General features: G+C 43.5%; 1 protein-coding gene across 2 annotated transcripts in view; it reads left to right on the plus strand.

Annotated features, from left to right (window-relative positions):
- Nucleotides 1-26,461, plus strand: part of STX8 (syntaxin 8) — a 319,594-nt gene that overhangs the window by 205,660 nt on the left and 87,473 nt on the right. The window lies entirely within an intron of this gene.

Below are 26,461 nucleotides of genomic sequence, written 5' to 3' on the forward strand. Positions count from 1 at the left end.
ATCCTGTGCTGCAACTTGTGGTTCCGTAACAGCTAAAGAGCCACAGGCTGCTTACCTCTTGTCTGGAGAGCAGGCTGGGCACCATGTTCATATCAAATAACAGTCTGTGACTGTAGTCTGACCTCTACTGACGAAGCCAAGCACTGGACACGAAGAACATCATCCATCACTCTGGAACAGTGGAGTTATTTTTGTACAACTTTCAGTTTTACTAAGTAAACAGTTATGTTTTTTAGTTTTTGTTTGTTTTTCTCAGTGAAAATTGTAATGCACTTTTTATTTTGTAACTGTTCTGTACAATTCACAATGACATCTAAACAACTAGGCATCATTGCCATGAGCAAAGCACAAGGGTAGCAATTCTAAATTGTTGTCCCTTAGATCTTCTTGTACTTTCTTTCAGTAAACATGGCTGGGGTGCTCCTTCCATCTCACATATGAGCCAGAAGATCTTAGTGGGTTATGGAGGTCATGCTGTCAGATATTGCAGAACGTTATGGTGGTCACACACATATAACATGTGTTTTTGTTAGAAATATAATCGTATTAGGTCTTCCTAATTTTGTTTTGTGTCTAAACTGACAGATCTTTATAGAAGACTGCATTACGAAATGTGGTTTGAAGAATTTGATTGGTCAGTACATGGAAACAAATGTATCTGAGTGTTGGCAGAAATGATCAGAATTAAGATTTATTTTACACACTGTTTGAACGTATGTAACTTTAGCCTAGAGATTGTTTTAAAATTTCTCATTCACATCAACACCGCATATTGTTATTTTTCTTTTACATGACTGCTTTCCACTATTCTTCAACTGAACTTCTACAGACGGTCACAAAATATACTCACATACAGTAAGACTCAGATGCATACTGTATAGAGGGCTCAACTCACACCAGCCACAGGGCTTGTTTCATTTTTCAGGGGTGCTTGAATTTATACTTTGTTGTTCTAGAATCGGGTTGCCAGGTGTTTGAAAACCTGCCAGGAATCAGCAGGAATGCCCCCTCCTCCTCACCCCCCCTCCATAGTTTTACCAGCCCCTCCCCCCCTATTCTCTTTGAGTTCTACAAGCACCATTTTTCTCATAGCTTCAATATAAAAACTCAATTGTATAGAAATGGGTCTTTTTAACCCTGTCAGGTCTTGCTAACAAAAGACCTTTTTTTTTTTTTTTTTTTTAAGAATCTATTGTCTGTAGTATTGTTTGTGTGTTTTCTTAGAGATAGCCAACCAAAGCTTACTCAGCTGTTGTGGAAGTACATGTCTGCATTCCTTGCCAGGCCTTGCTGAGACTTGTAGTCCCCCAACAAATGAAAGGTCGCACATTGTCTACCTTTTTAACATACTTTGATTTAGTTACGGGTCTCTGGTGGGATACTGGCTCAGGAAGTTCAGCTACTCCCCAATTCTGGAGAATTATACACCAAATAACACCAAGACCCTCAAATAGAGTTTACATTCATCACTACAACCATGTTTAAAGCAGAACTTCTCGGGAGATAAAACACACTTGGACCACCCAAACATATGATGCTCTCTTCTCCTATCTCCCTGTTCATTACCTCAGCTACCAGTGAGCTCATGAATAGGAATCTGAGACACAATATATTCTCCATGCAGACAGGTATATTAATTTTCCAGTGCTTTTTGTTTAATTTAGACGGATCAACAAATATTTTCTGCTACCCGTTCTCAGCCTGATTTTACACAGTTTGTTTCACACGGGTGATTTCTTTTGTAAGCCAAGCGCACCAAGGGCAAGCGTTGAGGAATCTTAAAACCAAGTAATGCGTGCTCCTGCTGGCCAATAAAGGATTAGAATGGAAGCCTTCCATTTCAAGAGAGAGGCCAGCTTCTTACAACCCTACAGTGGACAGGGTGACAGAAGGCTAAGTGGATTAATGCACCAATTTGTTTAGTTTCTTTTGATTTGAGGGAGATCAAGGTCACTTATCCCAGTTTGAGATCAAGGTCAGAGACGAAGGTGGTGGCTTTCAAATGCCAAGACAAGCCAAGCATCCTACAAAATCATTGTTATTGTCCTCCCTGGGTGGCCCCTGACTAGAGACATTAGGTTATTAGGATTCAAAAGGCTAATAGTATGTTTCTGGGGGAACCACCACCAACAAGATAGATCGTAAATACGAGCCAAGCCAGCCAGAGAAGCATAACCAAAGGGTCAGGTTCTACTAAGTACTAGTTTGATCACGGGAACTTCAAACTCCTATATATTTTTTTTATTCCATAGTTAAGATGCCTAAGCAGTTTTCTTGGAGGACTTGTTACCCTCACATATTAGGTAACCATTGAAGAAGTCAGTCTTTGTTTGTTGAGTTTTTGCTTACTCAAGAATGTTTTGAGAAAGCCACGTGAAGTTACTTGTTTGCTAAAACATATAAAATTAAAGATATAGTTTTCACAGTGAAAAATCCCAGGAGGTAGGGTAATTTCAACAAATGTAATGGACTATTGAAGTTTCTAAAGCCTTCAGGATGAGCAATGGGTGATGAACAAGGCTGTCTCATTTTCCACACCTCATGTCCTTATAAAGAAATGCCCTAATTTGCAATTTTTCAAGGCAGAATATCTGGGATTATTTGGTGCAGGGATATTTTGTTTTTCAAGATGAGTTACTGTATATGAAACCTTAATATAGAGACAGAAAGTGAGAATTGAGCCCTAACATTAGATGTACAGGTCACACACTTTTGTATAAGGAAAGATAATGACACATGTCTTGTAAAAGCTGCATGAACTATGGGTAAATCGTAGAAAGTTGACTCATTGTGAGTAGCATGAATTTTGCTTTCCATTTAATAATGACATCTTCCCCAAAAAGTTACCTCATAATCTTAAACCATTTCTGGCTTTGGATAATGTTAGGAGATTGAGACACTGGGATTGTGTGGAACACATAACATAGTACAAGCACTATGCGTAGCCAGAAGCTTGAAGGCATTAGCACCTCATTTTGGGACATCTTGACCAATCCACTCAAAGAAAATAGCGATGAATGTAAATGCTCTGACAGAGTAGAATGTTGAGGCACTTGAATCCAGTTATTTCCTGTTCTGAATAGTGTTAAGGCACAAGCACAATACCAGTTTTAAGGGTGTGTGTTTTACAAGACCTTCACGCATTGTTTAAGTTGCAGAGCACAGTATGTACCTCAGCTATACATTTTTCTGGATAGTGCTCCTCACAAGACCCTTCCTGGTCTTTGGATGTGAGGCAGCGTTGCCGCATTATTCTTATTTATATGGTCAGTTCCTTATTTGGCTCCACGTGTCTTGTGCCCAGTGTGTGTGCATAGTGTCACATAGCAACTGTTAGCTTCTGTATGTACCAGAGCTGGCCATATACAAATAGGGATGGCTGTTCACAGAAACCCTAATAGAGACTGTAAGGGTCATTTCTAAAGCCATTCCACAAATGCCATTATGATGTTGCTAAACAGCACTAATCAGCAGAACTAGAAGCATTTTATATAGTCGACAGAATATAAAGGAATATCTGATGTCTTCTTACTTCATGGGAGAAATTCAATTGTGTTTGCGTACATCTGAGATTTTGCGTGCCCGTTGGAGCTATTCAATTGTTTCTGCCGACTGGCACGAATGCATGATTTTTGCTCACACCCTCCTAAGGTGACAAGCATAAATTGGCGAAAAGTTCCACTTTTGGGTGCCCAGACTACTGTTTGGGCGTGTTAAGCAGGACTTTAGGCTGTCTTTTTGGGTGCAACATGCGCAATAAACTAAAACAATTGAAAATTGTCCTATCAGTTTAGACGGGCAATCAGGCGCATAAACACAATATAATTCCCCCCAAGAGTTAAAATGTCTCGCACTTTCTTAATTTACAATGAGGGCAACGGGGTGAAGTAATTACATTCCAAAAGTAAGTGCAAGACATATATATATATATATATAATTATATATATATATATTGTGACACAGTTAGGTTAGGGGGTCCCTCTCCTGGGTAGAGGACTCCTTCCTTACACACACACACAGTAGCAGGGAAGCAGCACACCAGTCTGGATGCAAGTACAAGCTGGTCGGCGCCAGTCTTTATTGTACAATGTCAGAAATAACATAAAGAAAACATAAACATAAATCCTAGCCCTGTCGGGGCACTAACTTCACAGGTAGTTCCCTCACTACCAGAACCTGGCAGGGCCTAATGCCCTCGCCAGCAACAAAAGCACAGCACAACACTTACAGTTAGGTTTTCAAGTGTCTCTGAGCAAACTCCCTGTCTGCTCTCCCAGGTGAGACAATCAGCCCTCAACACACTAGGCTTATATTGGCCACTCTCAGGTGGAAACCCTAACAAGCCTGTACCAGGCTGCGAGAACCAAAACCTGGAGTGGCCGTGGGTGGAGCCCTCCCTCTCCTCTCACCCACAACCCCCAGGTCCCAAACCGGCTTTTCAAAAAGCCGAGACTCAAGCCTGCTACACTGCAGACTTTCTCCTGGGGATTTTAAACACATAGGACAGGAATCTGGGATAAATGTCCCTGCCACAGACCACTTTACCAGTGATCCTTTCACAATATATATATATATATATATATATATATAAGTTCCCGGTTTAGGGGTCTATGTGTTCGTTCGGGCTAATCTCTTGAACCACTGGACGGATTTTGATGCAGTTTTCACTATTCTATACAGCATTGGTCGAGGAAGGTTCAGGTGTATGAACCATTCATCTGTGACAAGGAGCCCAGCAATGACTATTTTAGTGAAAAAAAATCTTGCACCAAGGTGCTGTAAAGGAGCTGCCTGAAACAGCAAAACCACATCTGAAACTGAGGCTTGGAATGAAGCAAGTCACAGAAAAAGCTGTTGTGCTGTGTTAGTGACTTACTGCTGCTGCAGGGATGAGGGCTGCGCTTTGATTGGCTCTTCCTGTCTCAGAGAGCCAATCAGAGCTAGCAATGAGCCCTGTCGCTTAGTAGCAACCTAGAGAGGGGAGGGAGTCGGGGACTGAGCAGGGTCACATCTGAGCCAGATAGAGAGTGATAGATAGCCTCTAATGAACCCATGAAGATGCCCTGAAGCAGACACAGTGGCCAGGAAGGAAACTGGGGAGGCTATCAGGAATAAAAAAAAAAGTTTATCAGAACAGCATCAAATGATTTCCATTCTATGGTGGCAAACATCAGACCACCACCATCAATTGATAAAAATATTACCATTGGAACAAAAACATTGATGGTTAGCCACCATCAGATTCTGCTGCCCATATCTATACTGAACCTGCAGGCAGACTCTGGCCACAACTCCACCACCATGAAGTGTTCCTGCTCAGCCACACGCCCTTGGTGAACAGGAGGCACCTCTCATGGAAGTCAGCTCTATTCTCGGACAAGGGTACCATGGTGAGGAAGCTCAACAGAAAGCCCAGGAAATACAGGATACGTTGTGCAAAGAGGACATTGCTCATCGCCATGTTCGGCAGCCGGGGAGGGGTGTGCATTGATGCTGCGGAAATTTGCACAGGTGCCCCAGCTCCGGGGACATGCTGCTGATAATGCTTACGGTAACTGTAATACAAATCTCTCATCCATTATTCTGCCCTTCCCAGCACACCCCAGTGGCCGGGCAGCAGGAGGGGGGTTTGTGGTGACACTGGGGAGATGCAGAGGCCTCTGGTATGATGCAGGGGGCTGTGATAAGAAGCAGGAGTGAGAAACAAGGGCCTGTAGTGAAATACAGAAAACTGTGCTGGGGGCAGTTGTGAGACGCAGGGGGGTGTTGTGAGATGCTGGGGACTGCGGTGACATGGCATAGGTTGTTATGAGATGCAGGGGACTGTGGTGAGATGCAGGGGGCTGTGGTTACATGGCGTAGGTTGTTATGAGATGCAGGTGGCTGTGGTGAGATGCAGGGGGCTGTGGTGACATGGCATAGGTTGTTATGAGATTCAGGTAGCTGTGATGAGATGCAGGGGGCTGTGGTGACATGGCATAGATTGTTATGAGATGCAGGGGGCTGTGGTGAGATGCAGGGGGCTGTGGTTACATGGCGTAGGTTGTTATGAGATGCAGGGGGCTGTGATGAGATGCAGGGGGCTGTGGTGACATGGCATAGGTTGTTATGAGATGCAGGTGGCTGTGATGAGATGCAGGGGGCTGTGGTGACATGGCATAGATTGTTATGAGATGCAGGAGGCTGTGGTGATATGGGGTAGGTTGTTATGTGATGCAGGGGGCTGTGGTGACATGGCATAGGTTGTTATGAGATGCAGGGGGCTGTGGTGACATGGCATAGGTTGTTATGAGATGCAGGGGGCTGTGGTGACATGGCATAGGTTGTTATGAGATGCAGGTGGCTGTGGTGAGATGCAGGGGGCTGTGGTTACATGGGGTAGGTTGTTATGAGATGCAGGGGGCTGTGGTGACATGGCATAGGTTGTTATGAGATGCAGGGGGCTGTGGTGACATGGCATAGGTTGACATGTGATGCAGTTGGCTGTGGCGAGATGCAGGGGACTGTTGTGACATGGCGTAGGTTGTTATGTGATGCAGGGGGGCTGTGGCGAGATGCAGGGGGCTGTGGTGATATGGCATAGGTTGACATGTGATGCAGTTGGCTGTGGCGAGATGCAGGGGACTGTTGTGACATGGCGTAGGTTGTTATGTGATGCAGGGGGGCTGTGGCGAGATACAGGGGACTGTGGTGAGATGGCATAGGTTGACATGTGATGCAGTTGGCTGTGGCGAGATGCAGGGGACTGTTGTGACATGGCATAGGTTGTTATGAGATGCAGGTGGCTGTGGTGAGATGCAGGGGGCTGTGGTTACATGGCATAGATTGTTATGAGATGCAGGGGGCTGTGATGAGATGCAGGGGACTGTGGTGACATGGCATAGGTTGTTATGTGATGCAGGGGGCTGTGGTGACATGGCATAGGTTGTTATGAGATGCAGGGGGCTGTGGTGACATGGCGTAGGTTGTTATGAGATGCAGGGGGCTGTGGTTACATGGGGTAGGTTGTTATGAGATGCAGGGGGCTGTGGTGACATGGGGTAGGTTGACATGTGATGCAGTGGGCTGTGGCGAGATGCAGGGGACTGCTGTGACATGGCGTAGGTTGTTATGTGATGCAGGGGGGCTGTGGCGAGATGCAGGGGACTGTGGTGAGATGGTGTAGGTTGTTATGAGATGCAGGGGACTGAGGTGACATGGCATAGGTTGTTATGAGATGCAGGGGGCTGTGATGACATGGTATAGGTTGTTATGAGATGCAGGGGGCTGTGGTGACATGGCATAGGTTGTTTTGAGTTGCAGTGGGCTGTGGTGACGTGGCATAGGTTGTTTCGAGATGCAGGGGGCTGTGGTGACATGGCATAGGTTGTTATGAGATGCAGGGGACTGTGGTGACATGGCATAGGTTGTTATGAGATGCAGGGGACTGTGGTGACATGGCATAGGTTGTTATGTAATGCAGGGGGCTGTGATGACATGGCATAGGTTGTGATCAGATGCAGGGGGCTGTGGTGACATGGCATAGGTTGTTATGTGATGCAGGGGGCTGTGATGACATGGCATAGGTTGTGATCAGATGTAGGGGACTGTGGTTACATGGCATAGGTTGTTATGTGATGCAGGGGACTGTGGTGACATGGCATAGGTTATTATGAGATGCAGGGGACTGTGGTGACATGGTATAGGTTGTTTGATGCAGGGGGCTGTGGTGACATGGCATAGGTTGTTATGTGATGCAGGGGGCTGTGGTGACATGGTATAGGTTGTTATGTGATGCAGGGGACTGTGGTGACATGGTATAGGTAGTTATTTGATGCAGGGGGCTGTGGTGACATGGTATAGGTTTTTATGAGATGCAGGGGGCTGTGATGACATGGTATAGGTTGTTATGAGATGCAGGGGGCTGTGGTGACGTGGCATAGGTTGTTATGAGATGCAGGGGACTGTGGTGACATGGCATAGGTTGTTATGAGATGCAGGGGACTGTGGTGACATGGTATAGGTTGTTATTTGATGCAGGGTGCTGTGGTGACATGGCATAGGTTGTGATGAGATGCAGGGGACTGTGGTGACATGGCATAGGTTGTTATGAGACGCAGGGGACTGTGGTGACATGGCATAGGTTAAGTGATGCAGGGGGCTGTGGCGAGATGCAGGGGACTGTGGTGACATGGCATTGGTTGTTATGAGATGCAGGGGACTGTGGTGACATGGCATAGGTTGTTATGAGATGCAGGGGACTGTGGTGACATGGCATAGGTTGTGATCAGATGTAGGGGACTGTGGTGACATGGCATAGGTTGTGATCAGATGTAGGGGACTGTGGTGACATGGTATAGGTTGTTATGAGATGCAGGGGACTGTGGTGACATGGCATAGGTTGTTATGAGATGCAGCGGACTGTGGTGACATGGCATAGGTTGTTATGAGATGCAGGGGACTGTGGTGACATGGCATAGGTTGTTATGAGATGCAGGGGACTGTGGTGACATGGCATAGGTTGTTATGAGATGCAGGGGACTGTGGTGACATGGCATAGGTTGTGATCAGATGTAGGGGACTGTGGTGACATGGCATAGGTTGTGATCAGATGTAGGGGATTGTGGTGACATGGTATAGGTTGTTATGAGATGCAGGGGACTGTGGTGACATGGCATAGGTTGTTATGAGATGCAGCGGACTGTGGTGACATGGCATAGGTTGTTATGAGATGCAGGGGACTGTGGTGACATGGCATAGGTTGTCGTGAGATGTAGGGGGACTGTGGTGAGATGCAGGGGACTGTGGTGAAATGGCATAGGTTGTTATGAGATGCAGGGGGCTGTGGCGAGATTAAATTGTTCCCGTGCGAAGACGGGGCTGATTGCTAGTGCATAATAAAGTAGGGTGAAATAAGAGAACTAAGGGAAGACTACCATTAAGAGAGGTGACTGAATGTAATAATAAGCAGTATTGCATCATGACAAATGCACTATTCTGGAAGAGCATAGTTAGGTAAATGCTTTATTACCTGATTTGTTTGTTCGAGCATATCACAAATGTCCTAGTTAGTACATAATAATGAATGTAGCATGCATTTAGTGTTTGGAGGAAAACCATCAGTGTTACTTGCACAAAGTGCCTTCACTCAGCTGTTCTGGAGATGCTTCATGGCCATCACAAAGAATGTAATCTTCTCTTAATAGCCTCTATGCATGCTCATTGATGTAAACACTACGGGTTGAAATCGATTAGCCACGAAAAGTGCCGTCTGGCGAAAAGCGGATTGAATTTGCGTCATTCGCCTGTTTTGACTTCATGTTTTCTCCATGTGCGTCCCTGCTTTTCGCCCTATTCGATTGTATAACAGGCGAAAACGCGGATAGGCAAATGTTTTACAAAGCGAAACGAGCGAAAAGGACATCTTTTTGTGGAAATCAGTCTGTACCCCATAAAAAGCTGGGAATCAATATAGAATAGTAGTAGTAGCCGTAATAAACGTATTTAGTGAACTCATATTGTTGCAAAGGGCTGTTATATGCATATTTGCATATGTGTGGAAAAATGATAGAAAACAATGTTTTTTGGGGGGAAAATAAGTACCGAGGTTAAATTTGGGGTACCTGAAAATGGGTACTAGTATATTTTGAAGTCTCTAAAATTAAGATTTTAAAAATCTCAAAAATACTCCGACTGCAGCCTCCTGCAATCCCAAAAACACCTGTCCCAACCATATAGGACCCCAAAGTACCAGGCCCCCCACTTTTTCCCTTTTTCCAACACTTTTTTCCTTATTCGCCCCAAAAATTACATGTATTTTTTTGGGGGTGAAGTAAGTTAATCTTTTTTTTTTCCCTAATTTGTCATTAGGGAGGGGGGTGTCCAAAGGGTTCTGAACGAAGTCCCCACATTTGTACCCCAAAATATGGATTTTGCACTTTTTCCTGCCTTTTGCTGGAGAAACTTTGTCACCTGTTTTTGCCTATGGAGGTTTTGCGTTGAAATGGAATCTTTGGGGGCGATTCAATTTAGCGCGATGTTGTATAGCCCCAGGAAGGAGTTCCCGGGCTTTTCAATTGACAGATAATAAGAATTAGGTGCGCAATGGATTCTGTGTGAAAATCAGTTGTACTACTGAGCTGCTACACGTAATGGGATCTGCAACCCACTAGATGAAGTCTGAATAAGAAAAAAGTGTAGCGCTGGTAGACAACAAGAATAATTTAATACACAATAAAACAATAAACATAAAAACACATATACATATAAATGAAGCGCCTATTGGCTGTGGTGAATGAATAACCAAGCTGCTATAAATGAGGAAGATGAAAAGTTCATTCAATATAACTTCCCTGACAATATCAGTCCATGTGTTGGAATATATTATTAGTGGAATAAGGGTCTCACCCAATAGAGCTGTCCACAATGTCAAATCCACAGTAAGGAAAGTGGTAGCGGCTAGGTTTATCCAAAATGCCAGTGCCCAATCGGAGGAAGGGAAGGACCAAGGACACAGCGTCTCAAATAGCAGCGTGGTAAATGCATAAAAGGAAGCCCATATGCCTTAACGCGTTTCTCCGGGACAATCACTCCCAGTTTCATCAGAAGGAGGGACAATCACTCCCAGTTTCATCAGAAGGAGGGACAATCACTCCCAGTTTCATCAGAAGGAGGGACAATCACTCCCAGTTTCCTTCGGATGAAACTGGGAGTGATTTTTCCTCATTTATAGCAGCTTGGTTATTCATTCACCACAGCCAATAGGCGCTTCATTTATATGTATATGTGTTTTTATGTTTATTGTTTTATTGTGTATTAAATTATTCTTGTTGTCTACCAGCGCTACACTTTTTTCAATTGACAGAGCTGTTAAGTTTGACTACAGGATTTCTTTTCGCACTCTCCTGAAATCCGACTTAAGTGCCGACCACGATGCTGTTTTCCGGCTTAGTGCGGTGCTAACCACCACTTTTTAAACACCCAGCTTAAGGCACAGTAAGCAGCATTCTACGACTTAAGTGGTTCTAACGGACTTAATAGCGCGTCAATTGAATAGCTTGGGAAACTCCTTCCCGGCACTTTTCACGTCTTGCTGAATTGAATCGCCCCCCTTTGTTTTGATATGTTTTATTAAAATGTTCTATCACTTTTTTTTAGCTTAAGTGGGGTTATATCAAATTCTTTCTCTGCATTGATTAGCTGTAGTGATCTGATGGAGGTTGCTCAAATTTCAGGTACCAGCAAGGTCTGCAACAAATGCTGGATGGGCCCCTCTTGCAGTACAAAGGTCCATTTCTGGCATCCGTAACTAATTACAGCATCCTCTTTTTACTGGACTGGGAGTAATAAATCTGGATTCGCTGTGTATTGCTATCTTACACAATGCTTTCAATCGCTCATGCCTAGAACCTCTCTGCAAGTCAAACAAAACAGTTGGCCTTATGAAGTCAAGGCCCACGCTTCAAATACACCCTTCTTGCAACTTAATTTGATTTTTAAATGATGTTGGGTTTTATTTAAAAGAAATCAGCATGACATCATTGTGTTCATAGCGTCTGGATTTAGGCTTAACCATAAAATTTGGGCACTTCTCCTTTGGCTCAAAAGCTCCGAGATTGAAACATTGTCAAGCTTGGAGAGTTTTCAAAGTGTGTTCTTAATATCGTACAGATCAGCAGTGTCAGAGATCAGCCGCAGATGGCTAACCGAGGGATGTTTCTGTGCAGACAAGATGTTTGCTTAGTGCATCATAACTTTATACTGTAGGCTCCCTTTGTAGGTGCAGGTATGTTATCTTGGTCCTAATGCGTGTGGGTTATCTAGGGTCACATCATTGCATCTTTTTTTTACCATGCAAAACACACTGAGTACTAAGGAGCTAGTGAGGCACAGAAGTTATATTTTCCCTTTTGTATTTCTTTTTTTTTTTTTTTTTTCATTTTGTGTTTTTATTTTTTATTAGAAGTTGTGTTTTTGAGGCAAACTACACCAATCAGTCTCTTTTATGAATCAATCATGGGTGTTTACTTTTACAATGGAACAACAGCTGGCTTTTCGTTCCTTCCACAGAAGAGTTGGTATCAGCCAGATACTTGTTGTACTCATTATTTTTCTGCTTTTTAGGTTTCCGCATTGCACTGTAGTGCTAAAGACCACATCTTATGGTGCATACACACGGTCAGATTTTTATTCAGATCTGAACGATAACGATTTAATAAATCGTTCAATCGTTCATATCTGAAGGAAAATCTGACATATCTGTCAGATGAACGATTTGAACGATGCGCGTTCCCGATGGTCAGATAACGATATCTGACATCTGATGTGTTTGCAGTCAGACTTGGACGATTCCATTCATTTAATGCAGTCAAAAATCATTCAAATCATTCAAATCGTTCAAATCTTTGGTAAAATCGTTCAAATTGTACAATCGTTCATCTGACAGATCTGTTACACTAGATGCATTGTGCAGGCATGAAGAAGAATGCTGGGTACCTGGGACAGTTATTCACAGAGCGCAGACAGCGTTTGTCAGATATCACGATTGTACAACAGACTATGTAGTAGGTGTAACAGACATTATGTGAAGCAGATGGAAATTGGATGTAGAAATATTATATGGAACAGCATTGAGGAATAAGAGTTGTTAGATGGAGGATAAAAGGTGTTAATGCTCAAGTGTAAAGTTTTATGTTGTGTCAAACTCTTGTTTCAGGCATTTGTATCACATAGGATATTAGCTTTGAATTCTCATGATTTCCGCATGTGCTGGTTCTCGAATGATATAGGAAAGAACAAAAAAATAAATATCAGGCTTCCAATCCCGTCTCCCCCTCCATAGCCCCACTAAAGTGTCTCACACCAGCTTTATTTGCCTAATAAACCAAGTGTTCAATGGCCTAGGAAATGCCTCCATTTTTCTTCCAAAGCCGCCTAGTAACGGCCAAACAGATAGTCTCCAGCCTGTGCCAAAGGGACAACAGCAAGGACCAGGAGACATCGCCCCTCATTCCACGTCCCGCTGCCCATGACAGCAGGGAGCCTTTATTTGAAGATCCCAGACCCTAGAGTCACGGCCCTATTGTTATCCCCTCCGAGAGCTTCCAGCAAAAGGAAATGAATGTATTCCAGAGATCGGCTATTTGTTTCCCTCCTCTACCCTGGTTCATCTAACCCCTCTCTCTTTTCATCAACTTTATTTGCAGAGGAGAGGGCGAGGGGGTGGCTGGGAGTTAGTGTGTGATGAATGCTGGGCACACGGGGGGTGGGAGAGAGAGATAAATCACCCTGGAGACCGGGAACAAGCTCTATCTATTCCGAAGACTTTATACCAGATTGGTTTCATGTATAAAAGTCTCAAAAAGGTTTCTTGTAGACCCTTCCTGTGCCGGTGAAGGTCAGCAACATGGGACCTTTAGTGTCAGACTTACAGATATTTAGGGGTAAATTTACCAAGCAATTATTTTTTTATGGGTTTTTGAAACCCCTTCACTTCGCTGGCAAATTGAAGCACAAAACCACTGAATTCATTGTTCAGCGGTTTAAAAAATTGATAATTTGATGTCCAACTGTTTTACAGAGGTTTTGTGGTGGCTTTTTCATGGGGCTTTGAACAAAATTGTTATAATACCGCAGTAAAACCACCGCATCTATCTGGCCAAGCAGTAGGAGAAGAATCACAATACATTTATAATGAGAGCAATCATTATGTATTGAATGAACACATAGCTCAGACAGCAAGCTTTTTGAGCTAACTGCCTTGTCGCAACCAAATTAAATTTTTCGTGGTCTTGCAGCGGTTTCTAAACACGCCACTTAGTAAACCTGTGGTGTCTATACTTATAATGGTAAAACTATTGATGTCATTTGATATTCTATTATTCTTTTTGGGCGTCCCCAGGAGTACTGTTAACAATTAAGGGGACGTGGTCTCATGGGAAAAGCCATATTTATACGGTATGTGTGTGTATATATATATATATATATATATATATAAATATATATATCCCATATATTCTTTCCGCAGTGCGAGTGCAACATGACGTCCTGTCCCTTGGCTGCAGGCAGCTTTCTGCAGACTACTCTCCATGGGCGTGATTGTAAATCGGATGCTGCAGCGTCTGTGTCTGCGTCTTTTCCCAGTATTTCTTCTGTGACGTTATGCAGATATTGGTACAAGCCCTTGGCTGGTGTACGTCTGTGCGCCTGCATGTGCAAGGTACTGAGACGCCCACTTTGAACTCTAGACACTAATAAACTAATAACTAATAAACGCAACCATCAGTCGCACCATTGAAATTTGCACCAGTCCCATGTTAGGTGCGGATTCTGCCTCAGAGTATGGTCTCCAATGTGAGCGTCTGAGTTCGCAAACACTTCAGCAACGGACCATTTTCTTGCACCAGAATAAGCCACCACCCAATCACCGCCCAGGAATGTTCAGCACATTTCCAACTCGTTTCCTGTACTGTACATCTCAATTGCAACTGATCCTCTGTGCAGACACACTGTGGGACGCATGCGCTGTGCAGCTGTTTAGCGGCTTGGATGCATGTGCAATAGCACAAAATTGTTCAACTCCATGAACATTAGCATTATATGTGGCTTAGAATCAGGCCCTAAATATCTGCCAGACATAGCCAGTGCACTTACTAGTCTGTTGCCAAATGATCTCAATGATTCAGTTTGACTTGTTGATTCGCTACAGCCATACTTGCTGTTTGAGTCAATGTAGCCCCACCCCCTGCTGCAAAATGCCGCAATTACCATGTGAACCAGGGAGGGGCAGAGCCATGATTACGCGATTCAATGCAAATAGCGTCCACGGTTGCCTGTACTGCCCACTTCACTCGGGAAGTGGGCGGCGGAGGCCAAGTGGCTCCAGCCTCCAAGAGATTTGCCCAGTTTTCCGGGTGGCAAGGAGCACCACACGACTTTCGGGAGCCCCCAGCCATTCCAAGGCTAAGCAAGTACAATTGTGTCCTTTCTCATAATTGCCGACCACGCTACAAACGTGTGCACGCATGACAGCATGTGATTAGCCACGGCCTTGTGCACTACGCCATGCCTCGCGCTGCACTTCTCTCATGCAAACCTATGGAGTTGCTGGGGTGTGAATGCAGCGTGCGTACCCGCTCGCGTCATGCGTGGCGCAATTTGCCGCAAAAGCTGCAAAGATGCAAGAGGACACAGCTATGTCTACAACTGGTAAGGCAGAACAAACGTTAATGTCAATAACTTTAGCCGCCTTGCTTACTTGTTTGAATAATTTTGCTTCTGTACTATATTTCCAACATATTACACAAAGCTGTGTATTACTAAATAATGACCATTTATTTAATCATTCATGACAGTCTCTGACCCAGTGGAGCTTGCAATCAAATTTAACATATGCACAGAAACATACACAAATAGTAGTTATGAGTCTACCCATAAGTAGTAAGTTACCCATCAAAGGAAACCCATGTAGAACATACAAACTCCACACAGATAGTGCTTTGGTTGAATTTCAACCAGAGCTGCAAGGCACCAATGCTGTCCGCTGTAGAAAGTGTACCTAATGACAACTTGCCCTGACACCAGTTATGGATGCATGACATTTTATTTGGGTTACATTATACTGAAAGTCTATTAAGGTCAAAAATGGATTTATGTTTAACCCCCGGCTTGCTGAAATTTATTTTTATATATATATATATATATATATATATATATATATATATATATATATATATTTCTCTGATTATGCAAATAATGTATTTCACGGCTTCCATTACCATTGCTGATTGATTTGACTTAGTTAACTGAACGTGACCTGTATTTCTGGACTGTTCAACAAAGTTATGTTGCCTGACAACAAGAAAGAGCTGTGCACCTGTGTTCTCGTGATGTCATATGACCCTTCTGTTGGAATTCTTGAGACATTACATTGATTGTGTTTAGTGCTTCATCTAGAAAAGCAGTGGTTGTCTATTTTCAGACAGAATCTCAGAAGAAAGGCAGTGTAATGTATTTAATAAAAATGTATATTATATTCTAGCTGGGATACCTGGCATTGCCCGGGTTGAAGAATGGACTTTGAAGTACACTGCAGCCTTCATTTTTTTAAATTGTCCTCGAATATAACCCCATTCCATTGATTCTGAAAAGTTCCCCACTATTTAACTGTTTTTCTTGTGTGCTCATTTATGTACTGTGTAAGGCGCTGCGGAACCTTTGTGGCGCCATATAAATAAAGGATAATAATAATAATAATAATAATAATTTGTTAACATGGATTTATCCCTGAAAAGGATCTATCTATCCATTTATAAGTGCTTGGAGGAAATTAGTAACTGTCAGTAAAGTGGCAGTGTGACAGTTGATCCTCCAATTCACTGCTATTCTGTTGGAGCTGTGACTGCCCCCCACTTGTACATATCAGCCTGTGCCTTCAGATCAGTGCAGTTTTAGGCCAAGGAAGACATCCTGATTGAACTTGCTTAAACAAAATGTTCACATCAGAGACTCCACAGCTTACTTTGTGGGCACCATGTAGACCTTCATGGCCCTGACGATCTTCAAACATAGCCAAAAACCTAATCCTGGTCAAACTACACCACCATGCCAAATTTGTTGAAACCAGGTACAAAACTCTAGCCGTGCATAAAGGACAGACAGACAGACTCACACAGTTTTGCGCTTATTATATAGACTCACTCCTGCCCCCTGAATCTCACAACAGCATCCTATATTTCACCACAGCCCCTTACATCTCACCACAGGCCTCTTCTTTTCACTCCTACCACTGTTTCTTACAACTGCCCCCTGCATCTCACCACAGGCCTCAGATTTGTATTGCAGCTACCCTAAGCATTATCAGCAGCATGTCCCCAGGGCTGGGACACCTGTGCATATTTCCGCAGCCTCCGTGTGCACCCCTCCCCGGTTGCCGAATATGGCGATGAGCAATGTCCTCTTTGCACAATGTACTTCCATGGGAGGTGCCTTCACCAAGAACGAGTGGCTGAGCAGGAAATCACACTGGAAAGGGAGTACTTCACAGTGAAGGAGTGGTGGCCAGAGTCCGCCTGCAGGTTCAGCTTAGGGATGGACATCAGAATCCAATGGTTGCTAACAATCAATGGGCCTGATTCAGCGCACTGCTGATCGCAGAATCCCGATTATCGAGAATCTGCGCGTACGCAGGACCCATACTGCAAGTGTGCATAATGGGTCCTACATAGTCGCACGCAGACCCTTCTATGTCTCTGCCTGATTGACAGGCAGAGACATTTAAAGGGGGGGGGGGGCGGCACTGTCCTCAGATCGGGGGGTGTTTGCCCTGATTTCCGGGAGCTTCAAGCCCAGGGACTGCCTTGACTGGTGCAGTGTCCTGGGCTCACAAGCCGGCCAGCCTGAGTAAGCTGAGGCTTACTCAGCTGACAGGTGGCCCAGGGCTGTCCACCATAGGACCATCGACCACCTCCGTTGCAGTTCATACACCTCTTGCTGCATTTGCAAAATAGCAAGAACATAATTGCAAAACTGCCTGCATGCAGCTTTCCAATTGTGATCCTTGTTGAATGACTCCCAATGTTTTTGTTCCAATGGTAATGTTTTTACCATTTGATGGTGGCGGACCGATGTTTGCCACCATCGAATGGAAAACATTCCATGGTGTTCCGATGGTTGGTTGTTTTTTCATTCCTGATAGCTATGCCTCCCCTGGCTCCTTCCTGGCTACTGTGTCTGCATCATGGGTTCGTTGGAGATTATCTCTCACTCTGTCTGGCTCAGACGTGACCTTGTTCAGTCCCTGACTCCCTCCCCTCTCTAGGCTGCTGCTAAGCGACAGGGCACATTGCTAGCTCCGATTGGCTCTCTGAGACGGTGAGAGCCAATCAGAGTGCAGGCCTCATCCCTATAGCAGCAGTCAGTCACTCACAGCACAACAGTTTTTTCTTTGACTTGCTTCAGTAAAATTGTCACTGCTCGGCTCCCTTTTGTCACAGATGAATGATTCATATACCTAAACATTCCTAGATCAATGCTGTATATAATAGTGAAAATCGTCCAGTGGTTCAAGAGATTAGCCTGAATGAACAGACAGACCCCTAAACCGGGGACTTTATTTTATTTATATATATTTTATTTATATATATAGAGATTGTTCTGATGCCTCAGTGGTCAGGTGTGGCTGTAGGGGACTCACTGGAGCAGAAGTAGTAAGAGACAGATTGCTTCACTGTTTACCATTATTTTTATATTTCATACATATTAAGCAGAATAATAATTTATCTGTCTCTTCAAAGTTCAGACACAGTGTCTGTAGTTTCTAGCTCGATCTCTTCATCCGCCTAGAATAAAATAGGTCGGAAGTAATGCATGCCGGAGATATTTCACAAGACCTCTCGCTAATGTTTTTGCTATGGTCATGCACCTATTAAGGACTTGGATTTTGCTTAAGGGTCCAGCTTCATAAGAAGAGAAGTGTATGAAATGCAGACTCTTACACAGGATGGTGGAAGTACACAATGAACCTCATTCTTCTGCTCTACCTAGGACTGGAAACTGAGAGGGTCCTTCAAGCTCCATTCTCAGTGCAATACTTTGGTAGAAGGAGCCATTATCTGTGAGACTGAGGCTTAGGCTTTTCTTTTTGAGGGTGCTCAGTGACTAAAAGCAGGGTGCTTCTCAATAAAAGTTCTCAGCCCCTATTTTGTCCTCTATGGGGAAATCTCAAGCTAGTTCAGGCCATTTATTTCTTTATAAGCAGCTCTAGGAACCAGTGTTAAAGATAATGATTTAACTATTTCTTAAATTAAGGATTGGAGCGAGGCTATTATAGAGGTCAGTGAGATTGGAACTACACTGATAGATGATCTGGGTGTTGCAGTAGTAGATCATAGACTAGTCAGTGGGCTGGAATGGGTTATCCTTTGTTTATTCATACAATTTATAGATTTATTTTTGTACGTTGTATTTTGCAAATTCCAGGAAATATCTATTGCAGTAGCCCAGTCTGTCTACCTGTCCATGTGTTGTCAAGAAATAGATCTTGGTAGTGTTTCACATTATACTCTATAACAGAAGCAATGAAGACCAGCATTATTAGATATGAGGTGACACCATGCAACGTTGTTGATTTTCTAAATATAGGTTAATTGAGTGTAAGCAGTTAAGCTACCCGTACACATGCTGATTTTGTTAGTCCTTATGACCCCAAACGTGTTCTTTCAGGACAGAAAAAAAAAATGGTCTGACTGCATTAGCCTGTGTGAGGGTCATCAGGTGACCGGTAACATGGGAAATACATTTGTAGTCAGTTTATTTAAAGTTCAGATTTATCTAATAACACCTTTGGGAAACTTTATCTGCTTTACTGCTACCGAGACAATTTACAAATTAAAGTGCTCCTGTCATAGTGAAGGTATTTGATGAAGTGAAATATGGGCAAAATATAGCAAAAAATCCACTTTTATGGTGCAGAGCACCGTGAGGTGCACAGGTGCACCTATGATTTTTGCCAAAGTGCCGTTGTTTGCAGAGGGGCAGGGGTTTATGCTGGTCAATGAGAGCTGTTGGGTAGATTGAGGGCATTACAAAGTGTGGTGTAGGTACACCAGCATTACTAGTTTTGCAGAGTATTGCAAAAAATTCCATGCAGCGAAATGTGTGCATGGAGCAGGAGCATTTTGCGCTATGCACCCAGTGCGCTTCACGAATAAACTCAAGTGAAGGCACCTTTTTTTATTAATTCAATCGTGTTTTACGTACACAGGCAGAAGATCACAGTGACAGGCCATTAGCAGCACAGGTAGTGTAAAGATAAGACAAGAAAAGAAATAAAGCAGAAGATTCGGCATAAAGAAGAATCCACCAAGAAGCACATATGACATTGGAAACTAGTTCTTTACAGTAACAGTAGGGCATAACAATAATCAGTAACAGCAAGACAAAATAATTTATGGGAGAAACAAAGTAATAAAGAGGAATATGGGGAAACGGAAAGGAATCATGGTGGAATGATTAGGGAAGGAAGGGGGAGGAATGTATGTCTCTGCCTTAGATGAGAGAGGGGTTGTCAATTTAGTGAACAAGTCTAGAGGATCAGCCAAGGGAGCATTACATGAGAAAAGTAGATGAGTCTATTTATTTGTAGAAGGAGCTACAGTGACCAGGTGAGGGAGGGCAGTAAAGCAAACGAAAGCGGGGGTAAGGAAAGGGATAAAGTGTGTCAATTTAAGATAAATTCAGAAAAATTGTGGTTGAAAGAAGAGAGCGTTGGAGATCCAAGAATGAACAAACCCCATTAGAATCTGCCAGTTGGCTGAACCGAGTCACACCATCAGAAGCAGAGGCGTTTTAAGAGAGGAGAGGGCCCATGTGCAGGCTCCTTGCAGGTCCCCCCTTCTCTGATAGGGCAGGGGAATCTGGCTTCATGCCAGAGTCTACTGCGCATTCACAGGTCTCCTGAAACTTGACACTCATGCCCCGTTCCCAAAGACCTCTCTATGGCGCATCCTCAAAATAAAGGGGAAATGGCCACCACACCATTTTCCCAGTGATTTCTGCTATTCTGCAATGTCACCCGGCACGGGACTCCGTAGAGGTAAGTATAATTATTTGTGCAGGGTGTGCGGTGTGTGTCCCCCTGCACCGCACACCCTACACCCATTATAGATACACCAGTGATCAGGAGATGAAGATATAAGTTGCATTGGGGTGGGGGGAGCCGTGGTGGGAAGTCTGTTTTAGACAGTATGGGAATAAGCAGAAATGTGTTAGGGGCAAATTGAGGGAATTGTGCAGATGTGTTTTGTATGTAATGCATAAAATATGCATGTAAATATAATTATGCTCCATTTATTGATGCCCCCACAAGTTTGTGCTTGCTGGAGGGCAGTATTTTCATCTCACAGCAATTTTTGCTATAGTGGTAGTGGTGACCCCTTTCAAAAATCCCATTGAAAAAAATTTTTGCTTTAATATTTGTCTGGAATTTGTTAATTGCTGGAGGGAGTGACAGTGATGTGTTTGACTTGTACAAGAATGGCAAATGAAGGCAATTTCCTAAGGGAAGATATAGGCTACAGTACACAGTATGTGTGTATATATAGAATATCTTTTTTTTATATGTTTTTTTCTTCACAGAAACTAAAATAAAAATCTGGAAGGTACTGTGTTTAGTTCTGCTCCAAACATGTTTTGCATGACCCCTAACATTTGTATATATCCCAGAAATAATGGTTGAGGATACCTGGCAATTACTGCATTAACCACTTCAGTACCACTGACAAGAAAGGCATTTGTGCTTTTTGTGAGAGAAAAAAAAACCCACCATATCAGTCAGCAATGGTATTTTCCTGTGGCTGGCCTGCTGTCATCCCATGCAGTACTAATTAAAGCAAACTTTCTAATGACCTGAATTTATAGGTTTGTAACCGTTACTAAATACTTCAATATTGCCTTTTCGTGTCCCATATTAGCCATGTTTTTATATTATCAGACAGAGTCGTGTCGTTTTGTTCTGTGGGATATGGCTACATGTGTACCTACAGTAATACAGATAGCTGATCAGAGCTGGGCTGCATTCTAGCCCAACAGAATAAAGCACTCCTGTCTCATGGGAGAGATGCATGGCTGAGAAACCCAGAGGGTAGCGACAGAGGTTAGTCAATGTACCTAGTATAAATTGCAGGAGGGGACTTAAATACATTTAATAAAGTAATAGTTTAAAACTCCTTTATATTTAATAATCAAATTGTTGTTTACCGCAGATAATAAAATCCTATCCTGAGTCCATGTGGGAGCACTCCTCCCTTTATCACGTATCATTTTCCACTAATTTTATCTCAAAAAGTTAGTCAAGTTATTACAGCCATTCCAACATTTTCCCCTTTATTATAATGTAGATTCCACTTATGATATGGAGACAATCATGTAGGTCGCAGACATTCCCTAAAGGTGCCCATACACGGTACGATTTTTTACCCAATATGGACAGTTTCGACAGGTTGTACAGACCAATCTTATGAAAATAGGTGTATTTTGTGTGTTCTGCGACCCCGATGCGCGTCCCCGCTGTCCTCTAGTTGGATCGCAGATCAGATGGTTTTGCAGAGAGATCTACGATCTTTTGAGTACAATGTGATACACTTCTATGCATCTTATCCTAAGATCGTAACGATCAATCGTACACCATTTGACCACATCTTATGAAAAATTTCAAGGGCAATCGTACAACACATCTTACCAACTTTGAATCACACCGTATATGGGGGGGGCTTAACAGTGAGGCTTTAAGGCTATACATTATCTGTCTCATCTGGAGCTATGTACAACTAATGACAGTAGTATATCTTCAAATAAACTGCCTTCTAATTCCTTGCTAGTTAATTTGAAAGATTAAAATGTCTCACAGTAATTGTCCTACAGTGTAGACAAGGTATGGAGTTTGCATTTTCTTGACAAATGTCTGGGATAAAAAATACAAGAACTCTGGGTTTTTACTGAAGTACATTGATACTAAAGTCCCTACCCTCATTTGCATCCATTTTCTGTTGCATTTTATACCCTTGCAACTGAAAAGGGTCACTCAGCCCCCTCCCTCCACACCCACCTTCCAAGGATGAATATATTGTCTTGTTGTTTAGGGTCTAGGGCGAATGTTTATCAGGCGCATTATCAATTCTTTTTTCCTTTCCCAGACAACATGGGCTAGGGTGCTTATAAAAGCTGTGTGTGTCTGTGGCCTGCGCCCTTTGTTGTATGGTAAACTTTAACTCCTTCCATAGCTTGGTGGTCTGACAATACTGTGTGGGCAGACTGCTACCAGAACACATACATAAATCACCAGAACAGTGCAGACAGGAAGCGTGCCATTTACCCATGGGCCTTTTCTCTATCTAAATAGATATAGCTTAAACAGACTGTTGCCATCTGTGCCCATTACAGCTAATTTTAGCGATAATTTTAATTTACTATTAATATAGTTTCCCCATAATAGCATCATCCTTTTTTTTTTTCTCTCCTTTAAGGCCTGGACTGCATGGCCCAAATTTCTGTATGCCAAAAACAGATATTATTTTTATTAATGTATTTGTAGGGTGTCTCAAATTGTTGCTAGTGGGTAAACATACAAACATTAGAGAATAACATTGTATGATGTAGTTAGCATTTTATGTGAGCATATAGAGTATGAACTGGATTCTGATGGGGATTGGGAGACAGGGAAGCAGGTTGCGGTATGTGTGTGTGGGGGGGGGTGATGCCATACAGCGGGAGAGGTAAATGAGACCAGCAGCAGCTTTAAAATAGCTTTAAGTGGGGAGAGGCTAGTCAGAGGGAGGTCAGAGAGGAGGTTACAGGAGTCTATATAAGAGATGATGAGTGCGTGGATGAAGGTTTTGGTGGTGACAAGGGTGAGGAGCTGCGAGATCCTGGAGATCACTTAAGTAGGAAGCAGTAAGATTCAGAGATGGCCTTTATGTGGGGAGTGGAAAAAAAGTGGTGTTGAGGATGACACAGAGGCAGTGGACATGGGGATTAGAAGAGGAAGTCAGATGGGGTTAGGCGAGAGGATCTCAATATTAGCCATGTTAAGTGTGTGGAAGCCCTGGGATGTCAGGAGAAAATGGCAGGAAGGCAGTTAGAGGCACTAGAGAGGTTGGAAGGAGATATGTCAAGGAAGGAGAGTTTTCTGTCATCAGTGTATAGATGGTAATGGGAGTCTAAAGTAGCTGATTTCCAAGGGAGGAGGTGTAGTGGGGAGAGGAGAATGGAGCCAAGAACGGACCCATATAGAAGAAGCGAGGTGGAGGTGGTGTCTGAGGTAGAGACTGAGAAGGAGCAGTTGATGATGTAGGAGGGTTTGTTAAGAATGACATGACTAGGGCGTGTTTAATGGAAGAGGGAACAGAGCTAGAAGAAAAGCACAGGTTGAAGATATGAGGTAGACTAATTGAACCATCTAGTAGCTGGTTCCATCTGAAGTTTCCCTCAGTATAGCCCTTCTGCACCACGGGAGGTTTCTGAGGGGCAGGTAGAGAAAAGAAGAGAGGGGTCAGTTCATACCCTGGATTTGTTGTGTGAAAGCCATTAAAATTAATGTTTCCCCAAGGCTCCTCTATCTCTTCCAGACCATCCACTTACAATTTTCTGTCAGATATCTGTTCAATCTGGCTGGTTGGAATTAAAACCTGGTAATGTATGGGAGCAAATGACAGTCGATCATATGGTTTTAAACACTGAAAAAAGGATAAAAAAAAATTGTTCAAATTGATTAAATTTGTGTTTTAACCAATTTGTCTGAACAACCATTTTTGGATATTTTCCAGTGTTTGTGAGCAAATGGATGATTGTCATTTGCTCCCATACATTACCAGGTTTTCATTCCAACCAGCCAGATTGGACAGATATCTGACAGAAAATTATATAGTGTATGGCCAGCTTTAGTGTGTGGGTTGATCTAGAAGCTGACTTATTGGACCTTCTCTCGTTATACTCGCTATATTGGTCACAACCCAGACACAGGCCTCCTCCACCTTTCCACCTCTCTCCTACTCTTAAACTGCGTACACATTGAGACAATGGGCATTCCCCGCACAGCCAGAGGAGACTGCTACTGCTGATCAGTGGCAGCAGCCTCCCTGCTCCCACTGCAGCCCAGCACACAACAGCATGGGCCAGGCTGGGGAGACACAGGCTGCTGCCACGGACAGGTAAGGGAGGGGGAGATGGGGCAGATGCAGAGCCCCTTTATCAAGCCTGGGCCCGGGTAATTAATACCGCTCCCCCCCTCTCAGCACCCCTGACCTCAGACACAAACCCCAATTTAGTGTTGATATAGGTTTGAATCAAAGAAAAAAACTTTTGGACCTCTCCACATGACCACATGCAATGTATTGAGTCTGCCTCTGGAAGGTGACATTTAAAACAATTTGAATCTTGGGAGGCCCCAATGAGGAATCGTAATTTTGGAGTAATGTACGGTTGATGCAGCAATTGATAGTGCATTTCTGTGTATGAAGCTGAAATGCACTATCACATAAAGGATTTGAGGAGATCTGCTAGAGACATATTAGAGAATACGTTATGCCACTTGGTTAGGCCATTCAATAATCAATGGAACGTCTAATGTGAGCATAAATGAGAGACGTGGACAGACCTGTTGCAGGGCAGCAGCACAGCATTTATCCTGGTCAGAGAGTTTTGACAATATGGTAGTCGGATAACTTCGTATTTGGTAATAGATAAATAACGGAATAGACAGTTGTGGAAATAAATGACGTGCTCTGGTCCAGATTCTGGTAAATTACTGTAAGTGGAGACCCTGGAGATACCAAGAGTTAACTATAGTAGAGGCCAAACCCCTACCAAAACCTGGGTTATGACCTAGAGGGAGCAGGGGCGTTTCAAGAGAGGAGGGGGCCCGTGTGCATTCTCTGTTCGGGGCCCCCTCCTCTCTCTTCGGCGGCCAGCTGCTCACTGAGCACAGCACAGCATCGGTAGACTCTGGGCACTAGAGTGTGCACAGAGTCTATAGCGCATGCGCAGGTTACCTGGAAAATGGTGCTGCAGCCATTTTCCCGGTGCTCTCCCTACTGCGCATGCGCAAAACGGCGGGAAAATGGCCACAGTGGTACTTTTCCAGACGATTTTGACAGTGCTGATACTGGCGCCGATGTGGGACTCCGGCGGCGGAGTGGTACGCGTTAAAAATATATGTGCAGGGTGTGCGGTGTAGGCCCCTTGTGTGCCCCGCACAACCTGCACCCATTATAGAAACGCCCCTGAGAGTGAGGAATAACGATGTAGAAGATGATACTTTAAGATGTAAGTGCACCATTTGCCAAGCTGTGTATGCACTATGCAGTGGACAATAACAGGAGAAGTGAAATGGAGTTGGGATGCATGTGGAGAACTTGTCTCTAGAGATCATGAGTGCAGGCCACAAAATGGTTGCCTCCGCTGTGTTTACGTGACAACTGCAATTAATAAAACCAATGCTGTTTCAGTCTTATCTGGCTAACGAGATTTTAAATATTGCCTGTTTTAAAAAAAACAAAGATACTGCTCAGATAAACTGGAGACTGAACTGGCATGTGTATTAATAGGGTGGTCTGGTCAATTTAGGATAAAACATTCAAAATATTCAACAGGGATATGTAATCATGTGACTGGTTATAGTCTGTCCCTAATCCCCTTCTATCCAAGCAGGCTGCCCTTTTGTATGTCCTGTTTCTCCTCTAAATCCTTCCTTGGCCAAGTCAGAAATGAAATCCAGACCTCTGTGGTTTTGCTGACATTTGAACACAGTGCTAACAAGTCGCCGAGCATCACACTGACATTTTTCTGTCCATCTTGCGGTTGAAAAACGCTCTGCGCAGGCAGCTGAGCACGCGGCCCAGCTCAGAATTAATTACAACACATTGTTTTATTCAGGGCAGTAATATAACAGCACACACGTGTAAACCCGAGGATCTTCTAGTTTATTATG

This window comes from Taudactylus pleione, unplaced genomic scaffold (assembly GCF_031769625.1).
Source record: "Taudactylus pleione unplaced genomic scaffold, aTauple2 ptg000012l, whole genome shotgun sequence".
In the NCBI taxonomy this organism is placed as follows: Eukaryota; Metazoa; Chordata; class Amphibia; order Anura; family Myobatrachidae; genus Taudactylus; species Taudactylus pleione.